Here is a 20155-nt window from a genome sequence, read left to right on the forward strand (position 1 = left end):
TCCAGTGCCTGTCCACTCTTTCAGAGAAGTAGTATTTCCTAACTTCCAACGTGAATCTGCCCTGGTGCAACTTGAGGCCATTTCCTCTAGTCGTGTCACTAGTTACATGGGAGAAGAGGTGGAGACCAGCTCACTACAACTTCCTTTCAGGTAGTTAGAGAGAGCTACAAGGTCTCCCCTGAGCCTCCTCTTCAGCAGATTGAACAATCCCAGCTCCCTCAGCCAAGCTGATAACAGCCTACATCACTCTGTTAAAGGGAGGAGCTGCATAATATTGTAGCAGATTAAAATTACTCAAGTACCCCAATAGGCAGGAAGGCAAATATTAAAACTAAAGTCCAGTTGGATCAAAATAACCAAACATATGATTTTCAATAATACAAATTTTAATTTCATTTTTAGGGAGTCACAAACTTCATGGAAATCAGAAACTAGGAGGATTCACCTCTTAAATAGATTTTACTCAAGGTGTTTTATCATAGAGTTCTGCACTGAGATCTCAGATTTCCAAAAAAGCTGCAAATAAATCTGCCCCTCCAGCAAGTCTGTTACCTTGAACACATCCCATATCACAGTGCATTTGGGAAGAGTGACAACTGCTAACTCTTCTTGTACACTTGTGTATGCGTTTGCCCTAGAGGTCTCCCTTTAAGCAGTAAGCAAACATTGTCATTGCTTCAGTTATGTGATGAGATCAGTGCTTGAAGCAGCCTGTCTGACAGTGAATCTCTGCTTTGAGGAAGAAGGTTAGATCTTACGTGGATTTCTTTATTATTCACATCTGTCACTTTTATCTCAATCTGTTAGTAATTGTCTTATTTTGTAGGTTTTTTTCCCAGCTGCAAAGTTCAAGTCTTTTGCTTCTGCCTTGCTACACATTCCACTGGAGCCACAGATAAGGTGCAAGATGGGCACCTTATCAGATGTTCCACCAAACAACAGAGGAGATGCAGCCAGCACGGCTGCTTCTTCCACGTGGCATTTCTTATCCCCCTTACATTTCAAAAAAACAGGAACAACTTCAGCTGTCAGTGAGGTGCTTTCTGAAAAGGCATACTGTTTTGGAAAGAGTAAAGCCATACTGCCACATTATGTAGTACAGGAGATGAACCAAAGATACACATACACTACAATTCACACTGAGATGTACGTACATACTAAATAGAGATACAGAGAGTTTTTTAGATGGCTTTCTTAAAGTGACTTCCAGCTTGAGGCAAGGCAAAAATAAGAGATACATAAAATGAATACATAATAAGCAGTTCAAGTTAAAAAAGAAAAAAGAACAAGGCTCAGATAAGGTCAATTTGCAATAGCTTAATAGCTTTTGGAATAATATCCCACAATGATGATGAAAGACAGATGGAATTTGTGACTGTGATAAATCTTTAACACTTAGAGATGAGCAAGGAATATATGAAAATCTTTCAAAATGGAAAGACTCATTGGTATGCCCTTACCTTTGTCAGCTGCTCACTTCTTAACTGTATATTGATGATCTTAAAGAAAATTGCCATAGTCTATTTCAGGCTATGAATAAATACATGGAGTATACTCAGTTCTGCAGTGCTGTCTTGTTATTTTTTTTTTGGCAAAAAAGGCCCGTGGCTGAATGGTGCCCTTAAAAAGACCTAACATTTCTCAATTGAGCCTTGAAAGGAACATGTTCTATCCTCTTCTTTTTCCTACACGTAAAGTTCCTTCTTAGCCCAGGTTTTTGATCAAACAGAAGGGGAATGCAAGCTCATCAAACATGCCTGTAGTATGTGTGGGTACACCTTTCCAGAGTTCTGAAAAATTACATCTTTTTCTGCTAAAGGGGGATTTGGCATGCAGGTTTGCCCAGACAACATCAGGTTTTATATTTTCCTTCATAATTCTATTCCATTTAGTCAGACTTGTAGCCAGAGAATGCCATGACCATTGCTAGAAACATCTCGAATGAACTATAAAAAGAAAGAAGATCTGAAGTTTGAGACTAATGATGACAGCTCTACCATTACTGCCTGAGTTCATAGTCCCAGTATCTGGAAACAGTTATGAAGTGAGAACATACATGCACACACAGTTCCAGAAATCAGATTTCCTGTACCATAAATTGACCACTTTCAATGGTCATTGTTTTCTAATAACTTGTAACTTTCCATCCTGCAACAAAACATCATCCTTCAACCCAGCAGAGATCTGTATTGTTTCCTTTATTTGTTGAAAGTTACAGTTTTTATGGGATAAGGAGAGGCCAAGGGAAGAAATTGGACATACTGCTCATTTTCTGCTGAGCCATACCTGTAACATACTCTGTGGGATCCTGTTACTTTCCGCAGCATGGCATTTTTAATTGCCATATCATAAAATAGTTTTTAAAGCATTGAACATTAAGGGATTTAAATCTCTTTAATGCTTCTGGATGGCAATCTCTCAAGGTTCATACTGAGGCCAGCTCCATATAATAAATAGAATGTGGGCAAAAAAGTAATAACATAAATTAATGACAAGTATTGTAGAGAATATTTGAAACACTTGAAATAAGATCTCTAGCAGTTTTGCATTTCCTAATAAGCCAAAGCAGTAAGTGAGGGAGGAAGGGAGGGAGGGAGGAAGGAAGGAAGGAATATTTCTGTTCTTTCCAAGGTAAGTCATTTATTACTTTCCAAGCAAAAAGTTTTATACAGTTTAATACAGGTAGATACAGATGTGTGAAATCAAACCTATACAAGGAAGGACCCACAATAGCAATCAGATGTGCATAGACTGAGGTAAAGCAATATGAAAACCATGGTATCACTGTACTCAATAGAAAGTTAATCTTGAAGATACGAAAGTGCTGTCAGCAGAGGTATACGCAGTGTTTCAAGAACACTGAGGTATACAATGCGATATGAGCCAGTTTGGGAATGTAATAGCTGTCTTATTCTGAATAATCATCCAATTTACACAAATCTGTGATTATCTAAGAAATGTGGATAGCAACATCTACACTAGCAGGGGTGAATGGGATCATTTTAGCTAACTTGAAGATTTTCTGATCAAATTATCTCTAAAGGATGAAGAGAAATCGAATTTATGTAATTGAGTTTGTTCAGTACACAGGTATTTGAAAGCAATGAAAGTTATTTAAACTCTCTGTATCATTAGTGAGTGGTTTCAGATAAGGAAAAGCTGTCTCAAAGCACCATTAAGAAGCTCAGCAACACTTCTGAAATGAGCTGCAGCTTGGACATCCATACATCAGGTCATACAGGAGGAAATTCCTTTTCATAGCACATTTTGACTGTTCTCACAAAATCAGTCAGATAGCCTCTCGTCTGTCTTTTCCAAAGGTATTTTTAGTATCCAAGACAAAGACTTGTTATAAAAGCCTATTAGAATCCTAACAGTTGATAATTGTGGGGTTATTTTATTTTATTAAGGTTTATTTAATAGCTTTTTGCTAGGTTTCAGTGTCTGAACTAAATGATCTTCATTAGTTTGCAAATATTATGTCTTGTAGCTAAGTGCATGTATTTGTAAGTACCTTAGTAGATATCTATGGTACATGAGTACCAAGAATTTTCCATAATGATAGTGCTTGGAATACCAAATTCATTCTTGCTTACATAAAGCATTTTTTTCTAATTCTATTCGAAATATTCTAAATAATAAAGAATTTTTTCTGCTTCTTATATGGGTAAAAAAGCATGTCACTTGTAACCACTATGCTATTTTCCAACAGCATCTGTGTCATCTCTGAAGTTTTGGAAACGTCAGATTCACAAAGAAAATTCATCTTATTTCACATTACTTACATACCAACTGTAATTGCTAAATTGTTCTGAGTATCCCATAGCCAAAGAAAACGCAAATTTTACATATATTTCCCTTTCGTACATTCTTCCTCAATTTTGAAAGGCATTTTCCATAGAATAACAAAGACTTCTGGGTTTAAGCAAGTCCATCTGTTAAAAATTAGATAATTTAACAGATTCATCTTCCCAGGCTAAGTTTATATTCAGCACCTTTCCCGGAGTAATGCCTAAGTGATCATGACGGCCAAGTTCAAGGCTGGGCAAGCTGTAGTCAAGGTCTCTATCTACCAGAGTTTAACAGTCACGTCGAGGTTGAATCAGTACTTCATACAATGAATCAATATATTAAAACTAGACTCAAACTACAGCAAATCTCAAATGTACAAATGCAGACTTCTGCTCTGACCTGTACAACATCTGAATGAATGACATAAAATGGGATAGATACAAGTCCTACAGAACTCAAAAAATAAAAGACAAATGTCACAAATCACAGCAAATGAAGGGAATTTTAAAGGCTTAGCCTTCTTGCCGTTTGTTGTAGTATGTTTACTTAGCAATCTGAGCATGTATTCAGTTTACAGATGAAAAATACTATTTCTTATTCATAATGAACAGGCATAAAAGAATTCTGAGAACCTTGATCTTGCAAAAGTAAACTCAAGAGACTGGAAACGCTTACAAAGCATAGCTGGGAAAGTTTTAAAAAACAACAAGAAAGTTCTTGACTGCCTGATCAGATTGAATCAGGGTGGCAATAAATCTCATCAGCTCAGTATGAAGAGAGGTAGTACTGTCTGGACACCAAAGGAAAAAAAGTACTACGTAGAAAAGTTTGCACTTTAATAAATGCATGGGGGAAAAAAAAGAAAAAGAAAAAAAAAAAGAGGAAACGACCAAATCTGAGAATAAGGCATAGAGAGGAGTGAATACAGCTGAGATTCATTCAAGCAATAAATTTATGAATAAATAAGTGACTCTGGGAAGATGAAGTTAGCTATGCCACCAAACATTACGATAGAGAATGGTAAACTATACAGAAAACAGAATCAAACGAAACTAGAACTTTGAGTTCTAAAATGTTCCCACATAATCACTGCCAAGCTTTCTTTGAGCAAACCTAAAATCATGCTTTCTTTCTTGTTAACCTAGTAAAAGATCAAAGTTCATAGTCCAGAATAATGTTTCAAGCCAAAACAGATTACCAAGGTAAAATCAAGAATCCGTAAACAAGAGTAGGAATATCAGATGAAAAGCCAGAAATTTAGTTAAAAGGCAGGCAGTGCCCAGGGATTTGAGATACAGGGCACAGACTTCACCTACAGATCTAGTAAATTGACGCTGCAGATGCTACTGCAACTAAAAAGCATGGGCAGCCTCCTTAGCTCCTCAGCCCCCTGATTACTATTAAATCTTGGTAGAGGAGATCCTAATAGAAAAGAAATTAGCTTCAAACCAATTACAAATTAAAATCCTTTCATTCAGCTGTGTTTGCCATGCTGCATGCTGATATTCTCTTCCAAATAATAATAATTAAGAAGAAAGTATGATTTTAAGCCTTATTTTCTTTTCTACTAAAAGCTTCTAATAGGAGAAGGGAAATTCTGATCTTTCCGTTGACATTAAATTTGTCTGCAAGACACATAATATGACTTAATTGCATATTAGGGCACTGATTTCCATTGCTCTGGCCCCATACCATAAGTTTGAGTAGTGTGTTAAATGCTAAACATTTATGTTTAGCTAAATGTTAAAAATGTTAAACACTTCAGATCAAAAGCCAAATGCCTTGACCATGCAACCGCTACTGTGAGTCTTTTACAGAACTCCATGAATTCATGTATGACTGTAATGTACCCTGAGCCTTCTGAGTTCATAGGATGACACTGTTTAGGCCTGTCACACTGCTGCTGAGACCTTCAGCTCCAATTCTATCTATCTGATCCATACTGAATCTTCTTCATTAATTCAGTCCATTCTAGTCCAGAAAAAGCCCAGTCCCTCTGTAAACAGATGCAATAAGGGAACCCCAGGTTATGAAAGCAATGTTTACATCCAGATGATTTTTTTCACTTTTACTTAGGGCCAGCCTGTCTTCCTTGCTGGCATCCCAGACGTCACACTGTCAAGGCCTGTCACCTCTTCCGGAAAACACAAGTGCAGCAATGCTTCTTCCTTGACAGGGGGATAGGTAACAGGAGGAGGCTCCCAGCCTTGCCCCATCATCAGTCAATAAGACCCCTTCAGAGGAGTTGGAGTAGCTTTCTTGTTGGCTCTGTGGTGGTCAGAAACAGATCTAAACAGCTCTGTCTACAGTTAGAAATGTCTCAAGCTCTCAGGATGATTTCCTTCAAATTGCTCTCCCAAAAAAGCACTTCTAGACAGTAAGCCTCAGTAACAAAAGAGGTCTGTCTTTTCAATAGAATTTCTGTGTCCTAGCTAAATGCCATAGCAGTACTCTTCAGAGCAGGAAATCTGCCATAATGATTGTCTCCAAGCCACAAATACGATCATGTTGAATAATGCACTCTGGTCCTTAACTTGACACAAAACTATTTACTTGTTGAAGTAGATAGGTGGGAAAAGAGCATTTCAAGAGACCCAGAGCCATTCATTCACAACCTTTAAATGTGCACGTGTGTAATCTGAAGTGTGTGAGCCACAAAAGAGTCTTAAATGGAACCTGCCTTCCAGGAAGAGATGTCAGTTTGACTCAATAAGTCACGCTGAGACTCTCAGAAAAACAGAGCATACACAGCTCAGCACTGAACTCCTTTCCTGACCTTAAAGGTTACAAGTGAACACAACTTTACTACGCTAGGCTAGAACTGTTGTGGCTCTCTGCTCTATGCATCGTTCTCACCTGTTGATTCAGTACTGCAATGCTTTAAGTTTCCTTCACAAAAACTCCATTTGCGGAGCTTCTTTAATGTCTCAGTTTAGCGTGCACTCACTTGCTGCAGGAAAGCAACTGTTAAGTAAGGAACCTAGGACATACAGCAGATGAATGAGGTACAGAAGTGCTCTTGAATAATGCATGTTTGTAGCTAATGAACTCTGCAGAGCTTCCACAAAAAGCAGATGGGGCTATCTGTTAAAAAAAATGCTCTGAAGATACAGTCACAATCCTGACTGGAAGATCATTACGCATGAGCAGTTAGTGATTTACTCAACAGTTAACTTACACAGGACATTCCTGCAGTGCATATCCCCCCTGGCCTTCAGTCTGTGTTGTTCTGCGCAAATCCTTGGCCATAGGATGAGCTCAGCTGCCTCACTGCACCTGCTGGCAGCTCCCATTTAGTACCAGTGATTATGCCACTTGGGCTACCTTGCTTTTGTCTAGAAGTACAGCAAAAAGCTGGAAGCTGGCACGTTGGGAAATTACCAAAATGGGAGTACCCCTTCAAATATAGGGGTCTGCACAGTGTTGTGTATGGATCAGATGCTTCTTCGGTGCTGCATAACTTGGGGTTCTTAGCACCTAAAGGGATATTAGTTATTTTTAATTCTGTCTTTATAGCATTAGATCTAATAAACAGCAGTTCAAATGATATCTTACAGACACTGAGTGCCTTTCATACTGGGATCCTAATGGACCAGTACTCCCCCAGCACCAAACAAATACACCAAGAGTACAGGACACAGCAGCTAAATCGTTATCTTCCTCAAAATACATAGGATACCTACATGCCAGGCCTATAAGAGCTACACTCTGTTAACTACAAGCTATCTATGAGAACAGTACTGCACGGAAGGATTTGCGTGCCTCCTTAAAATAGAATTTCTGCTCTCTACAATCAGCCATCTAAAAATTAGACATATCATCTTAAATCAATATTTAGATTCCCTATATATTCAGCAAAGGGAAAGGAGTGATTAAGGATAGCAATCCGTTGCTTTTTAAGACAGCTATCTGGGATGGGAAAGATTAAGCTTCCTCTGTAGATGCACTTAGAATGTCCATAGCAGCCAAATCTGATCTTCAGCCAGCTTAACTTCACACCTAACTGTTACGAGTTTGATGTCAAGTGAGGTGATTTGTATTTCCAGTTGGTACTGACAAGTAAGTCAGAACAGGTTGGAATCAAATTATTTGAAGTGTACTAAGGACAAGATAAGTAAAGCCATCTATATTGCTATATAAAAAGATGGGAATTGTGAGAAATACATACATCCAACTGGTACTATCCATTTATTTTTGCTGTGCCCTCAGTTTGCTCCACACAGTTTTGCAGGATTTTCTTCATCTTGTAATGAATGACCCATCTGTTGACACCAGAGCAGAGAAATGTATTGCTCTGGCTTTGGCCTTTAAAATCCGCTTCTTTAAATGTCCACTTGTGCTCTCCTTATACTTGCAGGCAGTTGTTGTGGTCTCAAGAATATTATGAATGGGAGGCAGGCAATTGATCTATCTTCCGAGAACAGTCTTAATTTCATCAGCACAATCAGGACACTAAAGTGTTTTGCAAAGAGCCGGTTGATTGGCAAATAGCTGGTACAAAGCCTTTGCAGACAGGATTGAAGCAAAAGTAGACAAGAATAAAAGACTAACAATTCTGAGAATACAGGGGGAATGTATTTGCATAGACTGTATTTGCTGGACCTACTATGTTATGTTAGCTTGGGTCTTAAGTCAATATTCCAGCTTACATTTTTTTTCAGATGAGCACCAAGTCCTCTAATCGTAAGTATTTATAGACTCCTTCTCTAGCTTACTTTTAGAACAGAAATTCTTAGTGATATTTTAATGGCGTTCATTCTTACTTTTTGTCTTCAGTTCTTCCTTCTTATTTTCAAGAAAACAAATGATAGAAAAGTACAATAAAGTGATCAGTTATTTGCCTAGATGCCTCTGCTTTCAAGTTGTTCTACTGCAGGATTTCTCTTTATTCCACAATATTAGTTTCCCAGGCTTTCATGTTTGCCCCAGATAATTCCCAAATACAGTAAACATGTGCTGGAAAATCTTAGTTATATATACCATAAAAATCAAACTACAGCTTCAGAAATACATGTAAGCACACTGCTTTCATGGCCTGGACACTTCTCAGCCAGGAGCTGGGTTTTATCCAACCTGAACTCGGGTCACTGCATCACTGCAACCCTAACAGTCTAGAGAAGGGCTGAGCTCAGAATGCTGCTGGGAACCTAAATTGCTGCATGTTCAACCCTCACCAAGTCCCATCTACACACAGCATATAAACACAAATCTAGTGGGACGCTCAACATCTCACACTTGAGAACATATTACCCTATACACATTGTTACTTGGGGGTAAGAGTGGACTTCAGAAAAAGCTAAGGAGGATTAATTGACAATGTAGGTATAATATTAATTTTCTTGCACCTCCACTCCCCTTATAGTTTCTGCTAGCAAGAAGAGGATTTGATCTTTATGCCAAGATACACAATAAAATAAAATAAAATAAAATGAGGATGAAATTCCCTGTGGGCAAGAAAACAATGACCAAACAGATTTTTACTGAGCATCTTTTGATTGCAACACTACATTTACCACATACTATTTCTCTGGAAACAAAGTGGACTCGGTGGTCCAGCACTTAAACCCTCCTCTGTGCTTCCAGGACAATTTTCATTGGTGAACTAGAATCAGAAAGAGGGAGTTAATCCAACTTTATAAAGAAAAGGAAAAATATGGTGGAAATACTGGATTTTAGTTAGGAGATTAGAAAAAAATATAAATATTAGCAGGAAAAGGGAAAGAAGCCTAATGAGACTTCAGACTCTCCCTGAAATACTCCCATTCAAGTAAAAAAAAAAGCAATCACAGAAATTTGCAGACCAGAAACTCTCAAGATCACAATCACTCAAGGAGCTAGGGCCTACTGATCACTTACATTCATAACATATCTAAGTATGTTGTAAGTAGAACAAAAAGAAAGACAATTTATACTGGCTGCTACTGGAGGAGCTGGGTACAATCAGTGAGTGCAAGGAGCACTGTGTGCATTCATGGACTGAACTCACCTGTACAACCTTTGAGACTCAACTGCAGTGTTACTAGAGGGAGAGAAAGCTGTCTTCAGGGTCCCCTCCGCACCCTACTTGGGCTCACTTTCCCTCACGGCTCAAACACAACCACAGTAAAGATTGCAGTAACACAAAACTAAGGCTCACAATACCGTCTACAATGTAATTCGCAGCAGCAGTCATTTATTTTTACTATTAGAGACCCTTTATTTCATACTCACATCTGGAAGAAGAAAATATTCCCATATTTATGCTGAAAAGTGGCTCAAACAAAAACAGTCTGTCCTTCCATGTAGTAGCCCCAAAAGGCATACAATTCATTTTGCCGCTGTCTGTAGTGTGCCATTTTATCAGTTCTACAGACAGCTTAACCTTTTGCAGCCTTTAAAACAACTTTGGTTGCTATGGCTACGAGCTCTTCAAAATACTTCTACCAGATTAAAAACGAGAAATAAAAAAAACAAAACAAAACAAAAACACATGAGGTCTGATGATACTACCCAATTCTACCTGATTCTTGGCTGATATCACAAAAAAAAAGAAATAAAATAAAATAAAAAAAAATCATTCTAGATTTAGATCAATGGGAGCTAAAGTGTGGTATAAGTCAACAGAAAAACATTGAAAGAACATTTCCTCTGTGCTTTGCAGCTTTGTTTTGTTATGTTACTCTCTGAAAAACTGATTGGAACACAAAAATGGTGATGCTCAGAATTGTTATTTGTAGCAGATTCCTTTTTTTTTTTTTTTTTTTTTAATATCTTTAATATTATTCGCCTCTTCTGATAGGACACAGTTCTTTAACATTAGTGAGGACAATGTGAGCAACATCATCTAAAGATCAAGTGACATCCCCCGGGGTCCATATTGGGATTAGTGTTCTTCAACATCTTTGTCAATGCCATAGGCATTGGGATCAGGTGTACCCTCAGCAGGTTTTCTGATGACACGAAACTGAGTGGTGCAGTTGATACAGAAGAAGAGAAGGATGCTATCCAGAGGGACTGGACATGCCCAGAAAGCAAGCCCATCCAAATCTAATGAGCTACAACAAGAAGGCCAAGCTGTGGTGCCCCATCCCTGGAGGCGCTCAAGGCCAGGTTGGATGGGGCCCTGGGCAGCTGAGCTGCTGGGGGGCCTGTAAGGCCCTTTCCAATCTAAGCCATTATATGATTCTGTGATCTTCCAAAGGTATGTAAAGGTTGACATCTTTTTGCATCTTTTTAATCATTATAAATTAAACTATTTCACAATGTTAGATTAAAGATGATACTTAGTACAGAGATTATGCGAAAAGTGCAGATATGAGATCAGCCAAGGGCTTTTATCCCTCACCAACTCTTGATTAAGGTGAATGCCAGGAAGTCCACAGAAAGCAATGATTTCATAAGATGACAGCCAAAAGCTAGACCCTCAAATAGTAAGTATCTGCATAATTCCTTCAAAACACATAACAGTCTAGCTGAAGTTTTGGCCCTGAAAGCATTGCCCCAGCAATCTTTATATTAAGATCTCAGCAGTGAATTATGGCATCAAGTTAATTCAAGGTGATAGAATTTAATGTGTTATCATGTACAAATAAAAAATCTCAGTTGGTATATTCTTCCAGATAAAGATTTTTCACATGCTTTGAACCATTAAAACAAGGACATCCATGATTGTAAGGACAATAATAGCATACATTATTGAGGGATATTTAAAAAGGTGTATATGTTATTAAAACTTGTTTAAAACATGCAAGTAAACTTAAGTGCTATTGTCTTTTCTACTCAGAATTTAATATTCTGATGAAAAACTAACTACCAAAAGGGATTATTACGTTTCTAATATTTGTAATGAATAAACAATTTTAATTCAAACAACAAACACAGAAGATTGTTTTTATATGTTATTACACTGAGTTACATTATCCCATGAGTTAAAAATACTCCATATGTAAGGGAATCTGTTCCTCTGAATACAGAAAATAGGCTGTTATAGAAATTCAAACAACAAAATATTCCCTCATGTTACAGAAAACTTAAGAAACGTGTACTTTACTAAATGTGAACTTGTGGAGGCTTTTTTTCTTAGCATAAAACCAGCCAGCATTCCTCCACCCATCAACTATTTTGAACATACACTGGAAATCAAGGGTTGGCAATGAAGATAAACATGTCATTTTTCTACAGAGGAGACATTACAAAGAAGTTGTTCTTACATGGTAAATAACAGAAACTCACAGAAGAGTAGGATGAAATAATGCCGTTCTTCCAGTACTTTGCTGCATGGCTGAATACGGACATAAATCTGCCAATCTTATTTCTAACGTCTGAAGAAAACACAATGGCTCAGCTGTGAAAAATTTCCTGGACTATCAAGTAATTGGAAGGAAAAAAACAGCAATAGCCATGAAGACTGATAATGCTCTGTTTTACCTAACATAGTAATTATAACCTCATATGCTGTTTTATCCCCTCACAATTACTTGACCCTGTGCAAATGTTTTCAATATACTGATATTACAATGAAAAACAAGTAGATAGAAGCGTGGTTTTACCAACACGCCTCTCTTAGAAGCCTTATTTATTAGTATGCCATTTTCAAATTTAGAGTTAACATATATTAAGCTATGAAGAGAGTCATTATCACATAAATATCTATTAATCATTGTAATTATGAAAAAACAATTAGATACATGTTGCATCACCTTGATTGAATATCCCCCCTGTGATGCATCTCTAGTTTACATCTACTGACTTTCTGATTCTCCAGGAGATTAGCAAAAATAAACCAAATAAAATAAGAATTCTCCTCTGTGGTTTGGTTTCCAAATTATATTCAACACCTAGCATGTATATCTTCTGTTACTGCTGGTCTATATTTGTGCCATTTATCTTCATGTCACATCATCAAAACCTTTTCTTCTTAAGCTTTTTTTTTTAAGAGTTAAAGATGATGTCTCAGCTAGGTGGAGAGCCAGCTCCAGGCACAAGAGATGTACCAGCAGAACCAGGAATTACTAGGGTAGCAAAGTACAGGATCCAGACCTCTTTTATGCCAAAGAGCAGAAACTTTTGTAGAGCGCTGAATTCAGACCATGCACCATGCACGCAAATGTTGAACAACTGAGTCAAACACTTAGTTTTTAATGACAATAAATCTTCATGTAAGTGTTCTTCAAGGTAATGTGACATTCATTTCAAAACTGACTTGTTTCTATCTAATTCAATCTGTGGCTATTTGTTATTCTAGCTGGCACACTGCTGCAGCACTCTAGTCACAGGCCATAACCTCAGTGACTAAGGACTGAACAAACAGGACACAAAGCTGCCAGGTGGCCAAGAGAAAATGAGTTTACCTTTAGTTACAGCTAAATAGAGTGGATTGCTGAATGTTTGGAAGAGAGCGCAAAGAGAGAACACCAGTTTTTAATCTGCTTCTCTGTCTTAGAATTTGGAACTGACTTTGTTTTCTGACAAAATTACCCAAAGACAGTGTGTGCGGAGATAGACATAAAATATTTACTCCAAACCCATAGGATTCCCAGTTAAAGGAATTGTCTTGCTCTTACCCCACTCCCCCCCAAAAAAACTGAAGAAAAAAAAAGAGAATAATGAGAGAAGCTCAGAGAGGATAAAGTCCCTAAGGAAAGGCAAGAATTCAGTAAGAAAAGCCTGGTTAAATGTGAGGCAGGTGTCTGATAATTTGAAAAAGATAAGCTTACTGATGTGGATCTGAGATTCAGCTGCAGTCATCAAAGGCTTTAGTGAGAGAAATTTTAGAGATATGTCAAGGTTGGAGGATGGATTGTAGCCATGATGAAATCAGAGGAGAGTTTAGAATACCAATAAGTTTAGGAATGGAATACCTTGAAAGAAGTTAGAAGGGTGGGGGGAGGGAGAGGTCATGGGTGGGTTTCCTATGCGTAGGAAACAAAGTGCTAGAAACTGAGTGCTAGAAAGGCATCCGAAGACACTAGAAGATTACATGGAAACAAAATAGAGAAAAGCAAAGGAGATGTTTATATTAGTGACAGGAGGAAAGGAAGGATTAGTGGCAAGAGATAGAAATCAAAGCCAAGAGAGTGTGTATAGTGTCTTTTATCATAGAATCATAGAATCCTTAGAGTTGGAACAGATCTTTAAAAATCATCTAGTACAACTCCTCTGCAATGAACAGGGACATCTACATCTACATCAGGTTCCCCAGGGCTTGATTCAGCACATTGCCTTGAAAGTCACTAGGGACAGGGCATCCATCACATCTCTGGGCAATCTGTTCCATTGCCTTACCACCTTTACTGTAAAAAACTTCTTCCTTATATCTAACTAAATCCATCCTTTTTAAGCTTGAAACCATTTCCCCTTGTCTTATCACAATAGGCCCTAATAAAGAGTCTATCACCTTTGTTCCTGTAGCTCCCATTTAGATACTGAAATGCCGCTATCGGGTCACCTCAGAGCCTTCTCTTCTCCAGGTTTAGCAGTCCCAGCTCTTTCATCTGTACTCATAGGAGAAGTGTTTCACCCCTTGGATAATTTTTATGGCCCTCCACTGAATACAATCCAACGGGTCTATGTCTCTCCTATACTGACAACACCGCATCTGGACTACTCCAGGTAAGGTCTCACCAGTACAGAGTAGACAGGAAGGATCACCTCCCTCACCCTGCTGGCCACACTGCTTTTGATGCAGCCCAGCATACACTTGGCTTTCTGGGTTGACTCATGTTCAGCTTCCCATCCACCAGTACTCCCAGGTCTTTTTCAGCAGGGCTGTGCTCAATCCTTTCATCCCTCAGTCTGTATTGATAGTGGATGTTGCCTCAACCCAGGTGCAAGACCTTGGGCTTGAATTTGTTAAAGCTCATGAGGCTCTCCCAGGTTGAGTGTTCAAGCCTGTCTAGGTCCATTTTGGTGACACCCCATCCCTCCAGTGTGTTGACCACATCCCACAGCTTGGTGTCATCTACAAACTTCCTGAGGGCACATTCAACCCCACTGTCAATTTCATTCATTCATAAAGAAGAATATCAGTCCCAGCAATATGTGACACCACTTGTCTCTGATCTCCAGTAAGACATTGAGCCAGTGACCACCAACCTCTGGACACAATCCTGCAAACAGTTCTTCATCCAGACTTCTTCTCAAAGAAACAACTAAAACTCTGTGTAGAAAGGGATGTGGAAGCAGGAGAAGCAATATGAAAGCAGGAGAACAGTCACCCTATAGAGATGAACCCTTAGTATAATAATTTTCCAAGTAGAACTATCCACAAAAGAAACACAACTAACTGAAACAGAAATTAGGTTCACATGAAGCGTTGCCATTTCATACAGTGGCCACTGAGCATGGCAACGACTGAACAACAAATTATGCCTGTGTGTGACAACTGCAGGCACTTTCACTGTCACAATCCCAAATTAATTTTCCATGTCTATAACCCGCCTGTGTTTAGCAATGAGTTTCTAAATAAACTGGACAGTATGTCAGCGCCTAGGCAGCATCTGGGTCTCCACAGTTTTTGTGGCGATAGCCTTCCGCCGGGGTGCAGCCACCGCCAACCAACAGGCACACTAATACTTCTGGAAGCCTTAATGAGGTGTGACTGATCAGCCCCGCCCTGCTGCCGGTAGTGCTGGCTCTGCCCTCGCCCCGTTGCCGGGTCGTTAACAGGACCCGCGCGCTTAACACTCACTTGACAGTGTTAACAACCCTCCTCGCTGTGCAGTCCCGTGTATGAGTGGCTTACAGTTTCTCTTCGATAAATTCTCACACCCTGACTCCTCCTCTCCGTCCCCGAGGCTTTTTCTAGGCGAGGGGGTGGATGCAGAGCCGTTGCCCTGGCAACGCCCCGCCGCGTCAGCCGCTCTCGCGAGAACTGCCCGGCTGAGAGCTGCCTGGCCGCTCCGTTATCTCGGGGATCCCTGAATGAGGGAAGCGACCGAAACCCCGCTGCACGTCGCGGTCAATCGCTACGCTTCTGGCTGGAACAGCTCCGAAGCAGCGAAGCTCGGCGATCAAGGCATTTGCCTCTGTGATTTCTGAAGGATGTATAACTGCCTAGTGCATCCAAAAGAACATATAATTTATGTTTAAAGATATAATTAGCCTAATCATCTTGTCTGTGTATTCGGAAATAAAAATAATAATAATAAAAAAAAAGCTAAACTTTCCTCCACTCTTCTATTTTGGACACTGGCAGTCAAATGTCAAGTTCAGATGTTGAGTTAGTGGTAAAGTGTAATTATGCCGACCACCCATAAAGCAGGAAGGAAGGGTGGCAGGAAAATAGAACTTGACTGAGCAAGTCACCCAAAGTATCTTTTGTAACCGACGTGGAGAAAGAGCCGCTTCGGTGTGATTCACTTCATCCCAAAGGGGAAGTCTAAAATAAGTCAGATGAGTCATGCCCCTTTCTCACCATAGAGTTTGATGGGAGATGAAGGGGAATACTTTTGATTTAGTTAATTGCATTTCTGAGGTATAGTTAGGTGAGCTGAATCTTGTCAGATGTGTCTATAGTGCTGCCTTCTCATTCTGGGAAGAAGGCTGTGAAAGTAGCATAAACTGTTTCAATAATAGTGAAAAAATAATGTTCTCCACATGATACATTTTTAAATATAAATGAGATCCTCTAAACAAAGCAAACATTCTTAATACATTCTTTAAAGGGGCATGACTTGCCTTCAGTGACTGGTTACCAAAATACAGCATTTGCTTTTGGGTCAGAAGTATTGCAGAAGTGATCTATCTTACTGACAGCTAAAAGCTACTAAGTAGAACTTGGCCTAAGTTTGAACAATAACTAACTTTTTTATTTTAAAAGCCCTCTGGCTACATAATAGGTGTACGCAATGAAAGGAGAATAGACCAAAGCAGAGTGCTGCTGGCAGATTACTGGATGCAATCAAAGGAAAATTGCTGAGAAAAACATTGAACAATAAGGAGGGTCAGGGTAAGACACAAGCACTCTCTCCCAGCTAGGCTATAAAAATGCACTGTGCAACAAGAACCAGAGTAACAGGGACTAAAGTAATAAGAAAATTAAGTTAAAGCAAAGGAAAGCAGTGAATTTGAGCAGTAATTGGAAAGGCTTTCTTTTCACAGTTACAGGCTGCTGAAAAGTACATCATTCATTATCAGCGCAGCGGTTCTCACAGCTTCTCTCACAGTAAGAAGGCAAAAAAAGGCTGTCACATCATTTCTACTGATCAGTAGTGATCACAGACACTTGTTTATACGTCATTCATAAAAACTGTACTCTGCCTCAATGAAGTAAACAGCCAGCAGAAATAGATGAGTTAAAGAAAATTCTGCTTTCTATTTAAAATACCTACAGAAAGGTTCTAACCACTTCTTACTTCTTTTTACTGTACTTTTAGGGATGAATGCAGCTTTTTACAAAAGCTGTTAGGTTTTTGACTGAAGTAAGTATAAAGTTCATAATTTTACCACTGGCATATTATTTATGAAAACCTTCACTGTTTTTCTTCCTTCAAACCAACAATGTTAGAGGAAGTAAAAAATAGCAATTGTGATCCATACTTATATCTATATGACAGTAGAAGGGGCAGAACAAAATTTGATATTGAATCACCATATCTGCAAAATATTGTACTATCTCTCTTTCTGGTACAAAATTCGTCCGGTGTGCTGATGGTTTTTTTGGTTTTGTTTTTCTCCAGAAACATTGAGAATGGTGTTCTTATCATTTTACTGTCAGATCAAATGATTCTCATCTGTTTTGATCTTTTTGACTGTCCATCAGATCCTACTGTTCTCTAGCAACACCCATAGCAACTAGCCCTTGGACTGCTTTCCATGTGTCGTAACAGTATCCTCATTTGTGTAAGAGGGGTGAACTCATGGGATGTACTTATGGATAACTGCCTGGAACTGAGCTATAACTGAACTTTTTGTTGGGGATGCAGTCATCATAGGATATGTGTGCCCTGGCAGAAATTTATGTACAACTTTGCTCCAAATATATCAATAATGTGGTTGGAAATGGGTGCTCATAAATTTCTGGAGGAAAATGTCCAGCTTCCAAAATGTACAGACATGATATGCAAGTCCGTTTTCTGTGTGCATAAATTCTGTTGTGAATGCTGATGTCCCAAAGGCAGACACAAAGGTACTCTTTATGATTACAATAGTCTTGGCTTCTTTCAGAGAACACTGGATGGAGTTTTTGATGACCATATGATGTTGGGCACGTCACATTTCTGGAAAGAGGAACATACGAGTGGCCACATTGGTGGAGTCAGTTCAGGTCTAGCAATATGTAGGAATTTGCATAACTCATCACAGCAGTTATCACAGTAGGCTTTTTAGTACCAAACTGCTATGCCACAGCTGGACAAAGAAACAGTGGAGCCAGCTTCCATACAGAGATGACCAGATGCTTCCTGATATGATAGGATGACGGGTATCTTACATTAATCTTACTAGATGTACCTCTCCCTTTTCTGAAACTCTATGGACCACTGAGTGATGAGATGTGTCAGACTCCCCTGTGAGGGCAGTGGCTGCACTGAAGTAGACTCAATTTGGAAGGTCTGGCTTCAGATCTGTCATGTGACACTCTAGATGTGACCTTTGCCATTCACTGCTGGCTTGCCATTTGCTGCTGGCTTCAGTATCCACACAAAATAATTTTATAGCTACTCCAGGATTTACTGGCACATTTTTAGTCACAGTTGAGAGACTTCTTTCTGCCTCAGTGAACAATGCAGTTTCCCGTCAACTTAGTATATATACTTCCTTAAACATGTGCAAGAAGACAGATAGAAATGTCAACTGTGAATCAGCTATTATAACTAGAGCTATTTCTTCACTTTCTGAGCAGCAAAAGCAACTATGTATCCTACCTCTGTAGGAGCTGTGCAGAGTAGTCACTATTCCCAATTTTGTGTATCAAGAAATTCAGTTACATGCTCTTATCATCTTCCTTACTTCCTCATTTATAGTAGGACTGTTATTCTCTTAATCTTTAGGTGTGATCTAGTTTTACTATCACTTCTGCATATTTATTGCATCTGCATTATTTTACCATACCCCTGGACAGGATCTCACTAAGACACCAGATTATATCATCTACTTCCCTTGCAGAAAAAGCTACATTTCTAGTTCCGCTGAAATAGATGGGCATTTGGAAGCCAAGAGTTTACTCCAAATGTCTCTACCTTTGCCACCAGATCTTCACAGCCAAAATTCATCTGATAAGGACCAGCAAAGTGCATCAGATAATTATAATCTGCCTTACTGTGTTGCTTTGGTAACAAGTTTTTTATTTCTAAATACACTAAATTTCTAGTGTACTGGTGGCTCAGAAAACTTTGGATCAATCACTGCCAGTAAAACCACACAAACTAGTAGTTCTCAAAATACATAAACAAGATATTTCCTAATTTGAATATTTTTTTCTACTTAAATCCATCTCAATTCAGAATATTATTCAGTTACATGAACATTGTCATGGCATTTAAGATGTCCAAAGCCACTTTGGACACTTACCTTACAGGCTGACAGACCTGTACCTTCTGCAGGTACAGAATGCAGAAAAAAACAAAGAATGATATTCTTTGGATATCAATCTCCCATATGAGTGCACAGCTATGTTTATATAACTTAATCATATACCCATTGAAAAATTCCTTTCTTTCAAGACAATCAGGAGTTTGATTCAGCTCTGGCCTGAAAATTGTTCAGTTTAAGAGTTGTAATGTAGGCACAGCTCAGCTGCCTAACCATACATAGATGTTGTTTGTGGTACCCTGGGACATCCACCTGCTCTCCTACTGCATTTAACAAAATGGTTGGAAGGCCAACAAGTCAGACATCCTGGTGGCAGTCTGATATAGATCACCAAATCGGGATGAAGAGACAGACAAGGCATTCTATGAGCAACTGGCAGAGGAAGCAGGATAGGAGGTTCCTGGAGTGCATGGAAGATAAATTCCTGGCACAGCTGATAAGTGAGTCTAGCAGGGAGGTGCCCCATCTAACCTGCTGTTTGTGAATAGAGAAGGACTGGTGGGAGATGTGTTTGGAGTTGTCTTGGACAGAGTGACCGCAAAATGGCACAGTCTTAATTCCTGGTGAAGTCAGGAGGGGAGTCAGCAAAACTGCTATTTTGGATTTTTAGAGGGTGGACTTTGAATTATTCAGGACACTGGTGAGAAGGGTCCCTTGGGAGTCAGTCTTGAAGGACAAAGGGGTCCAAGAAGGCTGGACATTCCTCAAGAAGGAAGCCTTAGAGGCATAAGAGTAGGCTGTCTCCACGTACCATGAGGTAGGCAGTGTCACAGTGAAGAAGGGCATAGCTGAACAGTGAATTTCTTCTGAGACTCCAGGAGAAAAAGAGTTTACCTCCTGTGCAAAAAGGAAT

At 39.1% G+C, this 20155-nt stretch overlaps 1 long non-coding RNA gene across 18 annotated transcripts in view; it reads right to left on the reverse strand.

The window, feature by feature from the left end:
• LOC104915444 (uncharacterized) overlaps positions 1–15628 on the reverse strand; it is a 59881-nt gene extending 44253 nt beyond the window's left edge. For all 18 annotated transcript variants that reach the window (XR_014880172.1, XR_014880171.1, XR_014880169.1 and 15 more), the window contains exon 1: positions 15461–15628. This is a non-coding gene — a long non-coding RNA (uncharacterized LOC104915444). The remainder of the gene's footprint in view (positions 1–15460) is intronic.
• Between the last annotated feature and the right edge of the window lie 4527 nt (positions 15629–20155).

Source organism: Meleagris gallopavo, chromosome 1, assembly GCF_905368555.1.
Source record: "Meleagris gallopavo chromosome 1, MGAL_WU_HG_1.1, whole genome shotgun sequence".
Classification (NCBI taxonomy): domain Eukaryota; kingdom Metazoa; phylum Chordata; class Aves; order Galliformes; family Phasianidae; genus Meleagris; species Meleagris gallopavo.